Source organism: Pongo abelii, chromosome 3 (genome assembly GCF_028885655.2).
Source record: "Pongo abelii isolate AG06213 chromosome 3, NHGRI_mPonAbe1-v2.0_pri, whole genome shotgun sequence".
NCBI classification, from domain to species: Eukaryota; Metazoa; Chordata; class Mammalia; order Primates; family Hominidae; genus Pongo; species Pongo abelii.
The window spans coordinates 120,299,388-120,304,350 of NC_071988.2; positions in this window are offsets into that span (position 1 = coordinate 120,299,388).

The following is a 4,963-nucleotide window of genomic DNA, read 5'->3' on the forward strand; positions in this document are numbered from 1 at the left end:
GTCACCTTGCTCCAAAAAGGAAGGGCAGGAAGGAAATAACTAAGCTCCATGCACCAATTTTTCTGCCACCCTCATCAATCATATAACTCATTATTTTCTGAGGAGAGGAGAAAGGGATGGGGGCCGAGGCCAGGAGAGTTAGGGAAAAAACACTTTTCAGGTAAACCTTGTGGATGAACAAAAGAAGTCCTTCCCCAGCCCCTTCTCCAAGAGAATAGACAAGAAACTGGAAACTCTGAAGGCCTCTGGGAACAGGCACTAGATGACTGGCAGCGTGGACAGAAGGAGGCCATTTACTGGGTTGCCTTTTCCATTTTTGAAATTTTGAACCAGGGGACTCTATTTATATTGAAATATAAATAAAAATATTACCAACGGATTCTGCACAGATAATTAAGAACTGTAAGGAAAGAATAAAGGAAAAATATTGAATTCGTGTATCATTTGCTTCATGATGAAATGAATGGAATTTTACCTAACTTGATATAATTGGAAAATGTTTCCAAAACACAGGTAACCTACCCAGAAAGTATAGTTGATCCAGCCATGTTTTTGTTCCTTCTGCATGAAATGTATTGTCTGTCCATCAAGAGACCACAGATGGGGGAGCCAGGTGCAATGGCTCATACCTGTAATCCCAACACTTTGGGAAGCCAAGGTGGGAGGATCACTTGAAGCCAGGAGTTAGAAACTCAGTGTGGACAACATAGGAGATCTTGTCTCCACAAAATATTTTAAAATCAGCTGGGCATGGTGGCACGCACCTATAGTCCCAACTACTCAGGAGGCTGAGGCAGGAAGATTGCTTGGGCTGAGGAGTTTGAGGCTGCAATGAGGTATGATTACACCACTGCACTCTAGCCTGGGTGACAAAGTGAGACTCTGTCTCAAAACAAAAAGAAAGAGAGCATAAATGAGGTTGAAGAAAGTAGCTACAGGCTGGATCTGTGAAAAATCCAGAATCTAGAGGAGAAGGCAGTATGATCAGTAAAATGCTTTCTCAGCATGGGGGGCTCATAACATGTGGGCAAGGGTGCTCTGGGTTGAGAGCTCATGTTGACCAACATTGGTAATGTTAAAGACCAACATTGATAATGTTAAAGAATGTCTTCTCCATAATCTGAGAGTCACTTCTCCTTCAGGGCTGGAGTTGGTCATATATGTGTGTTTGCTCATGCAGAAGGGGCAAAATGAACTTGTGTGGGTCCCCATTTTGTGCCTCCTCAGATTGACTTCTTTGCCTCTTGGACATTAACAAATGGAGAAACTGAGATATAGCTCAGTAGCTCTCACCTTGACTCTGCTATTGAAGACCAGAGAAATCTAGATTTTTATGACTACTCCTAGATTATATATATATATATATGTATACAAATAATCTATTTTTTATATATATACACACACAAATAATCTAGGAGTAGTCATAAAACCCATATGTGTGTGTGTGTATATATATATATAGGTTTGTTTATTTTTTGCTAATTTTCATACCCTTTTTTACTCATGTTCCCATACTTCTGATAGACTCTGAAGTGTCAAACCAAGCATATTTTTAAAACAGGTACTATAAATAGGTCATGAGAGGCAGCCAAGGAAAATGTCACCAACTCACAGTGGCACTGAAAGAAACATTTCAAAGAATAATTGACTCAAAGTGCTTCCTTGCTGAGCATGCAAAGGCTGAGGCAATGGTGAAAGAATGTAATGTGCCAAATTCAAAAAGGGCATTTAGGACAACCATTCTACCTTGTTCTATTCCTCGTCCCCTGACTTCCTCCCTTGGAGAAATCAGCTTCTCCCTGACTGGCTCTGCTGGATTTAAAAAAGTGTTGTGTAATTTTTATTCTGAGTTTTCCGATTAAGGTAATGGATTCAGGAGAATAGATTGTGTAACAATGAAGGAAAAAATGAGAAAGAAAAGGGTGTTAAGAGAAAGAGATAACATAAAAGAAATAGCAAGCAATATTGAAAACAGAACCAACCAATCAACAAACATAACCCAACTTTTCTCCCAAACACTGCAGCTTAGAGGTGGCCTCAGGAGATCTATTGCCTAGGGTGGGACATTTGTCTCCCAGGACCTCGGCCTTCCAGGCAAGGAGGCTCTTTACACCTGATTGAAACAGTGACTGGTCCCTGGACCAGAGGAGTTGTGTGGTGAAGCTTTCCCTAATCTACATGAAACTGATGAAAAAGGGAGCAATGCAGCTGACCTTTCACGAAGCTAACATTCAAATAACTCTTCGGAGTCTCATTCTGTTGCCCAGGCTGGAGTGCCGTGGGGAGATCTTGACTCACTGCAACCTCTGCCTCCTGTGCTCAAGCGATTCTCCTGCCTCAGCCTCCCAAATAACTGGGATTACAGGAGCAGCTAATTTTTGAATTTTACCACCACACCCAGCTAAGTTTTGAATTTTTAGTAGAGACAGGGTTTCGTCATGTTGGCCAGGCTGGTTTCAAACTCCTGACCTAAAGTGACCCGTCTTCCTCGGCCTCCCCAAGTGCTGGGATTACAGGCATGAGCCACCATGCCTAGCCTAAGTAACTCTCCTTTTTTATTCTGATGTTGTCTTTCCTAAATTTATGATGCTAAAATGTTATGTTTTTATCTTATGGAAATAGTAGATGTTAATTGCTTTTTTTTTTTTTTTTAAGTTGCCTTTAAATATACCCTACCAGGCCAAAAAAAAAAAAAAGGTTGGGAACTCCCACCTTCTCCAGTGATTTTAGAAATATATATCTTAGTGGAGGGGCACAGTGGCTCAGGCCTGTAATCCCAGCATTTGGGGAGGCCAAGGCAGGGGGATCATCTGAGGTCCAGAGTTCGAGACCAGCCTGACCAACACGATGAAACTCCATTTCTACTAAAAATACAAAATTAGCCAGGTGTGGTAGTGCATGCCTGTAGTTCCAGCTACTCAGTAGGCTGAGGCAGGAGAATTGATTGAAACTGGTAGGCGGAGGTTGCAGTGAGCCGAGATCGGTCCACTGCACTCCAGCCTGGGTGACAGAGCAAGAGTCTGTCTCAAGAAAAAAAAGAAAGAAAGAGAGAAAGAGAGAAAGAAAGAAGGAAAGAAAAAAAGAAAGGAAGGAAGGAAGGAAGGAAGGAAGGAAGGAAAGAAAGAAAGAAAGAAAGAGAAAGAAAGAAAGAAAGAAAGAAAGAAAGAAAGAAAGAAAGAAAGAAAGAAAGAAAGAAAGAAAGAAAGAAAGAAAGAAAGAAAGAAAGAAAACATATATCTTACTGATCCATGAAATATAATATCTTATGCTTATGGCTGGGCATGGTGGCTCATGCCTGTAATCCCAGTGCTTTCGGAGGCCAAGGTGGGAGGATTGCTTGAGCTCAGAAGTTTGATATCAGCCTTGGCAACATAGTGAGACCCTGTCTACGAAAAATTTAAAAATTAGCTGGGCATGGTGGCATGTACCTATAGTCCCAGCTACTTGGGAGGCTGAGGTGGGCGGCTCTCTTGAGCCCAGGAGGTTGAGGCTGCTGTGAACCATAATCAATATTAGTGCACTCCAGCCTGAGCAACAGAGCGAGACCCTTTTAAACAAACAAACAAACAAACGAACACAAAAAACAGATATCATTATGGTTAATTTGGTGAATTTACTTCAAATGAATATCAAAAATCACAATGTGGCAGGTTAGCAAGTACACATATAATTTTTTGAATTGCAAATAATGGGTAAACATATCACTCTTCAAAAATTAGAAGGAAGAGTTAATTTAAAATTCTATTTGTCTTTAAAGACTTGCTTTCTTTATAAATCGCTTTCTCATTGTAATAGCTTTAACAATTATCCTTTAAAAATAGAAATTTACTCTTATTTTAATATCTTTAGTAAAGTTGGAGCAAAATATTAATGTAAAATCTAGAACTTTTCATTCCTGTGATCCAAAAAATTGTATCTTACTAAAAAATGATAATCATGTATTGGCATGTCTGTATTTCCCTTCTGAAATATTTTAGGATACAAGTTTGCATTACTGAACATATTTTAGACCCATTTACTTACATCTCTGGCTTCCTGGACAAATTTTCAGGACAGTAGACCTAAAGTCTCATACCAAGATGTGAGTATAGTCCCTAAAGGATTAGAACAATGGCCTGGAAATCATGATAGAATCATGGTATTGGACAGTAATTCAGTGATCTCTGGGTTCAGCAATTCTTGACAGTGCTTCTATTAAGTGCTTTTCAGTAAAAGAGTTCTTTAGTCAGGCAAATTTAGGAGATCCTGCATAATGCATTTCTACTTTGAAAATCCACAATACACATTGGCATGTTAAAACTTCTGAGAAATCCTACATTAAAGAAAATCTTTAACTTGGCTTAATCCAATATTCCCAAACTTTCTTTAGCATTTAATACTCATGAATGAAGCACACTTTGGGAAACAGTGATCGAATACAACCTGTCTTACTGGTTGAAAAAGGGGGATCAGTAAAAGGTTAAGAGACTTGTCCAGTAGGTGGTAGCAGAGTAGAGTCAGGACCAGAACCCAGGCCCCCTGGATCCTAACCCAGGGCACTTTCTACTACGACATGCTACTTTTCTTTTACCTCATAAACAATTTAGAAGTGATGATGAGAAGGCTGTTATCAAAATAAAATAAACCCAAATGGATACAAAGTGCATTCTTAACCATTTCTATGCTTTTCCAGTTGATGCTGTTAAAACAACATTTTAAAAAACTTGAAGGATGGCTGGGCATGGTGGCTTACACCTGTAATCCCAGCACTTTGGGAGGCCAAGGCAGAAGGATCACCTGAGGTCAGGAGTTCGAAACCAGCCTGACCAACTGGTGAAACCCCATCTCTACTAAAATACAAAAATTAGCCAGGCATGGTGGTGGGTGCCTGTAATCCCAGCTACTTGGGAGGCTAGGCAGGAGAATCACTTGAACTCGGGAGGTGGAGGTTGCAGTGAGCTGAGATTGTTCCATTGCACTCCAG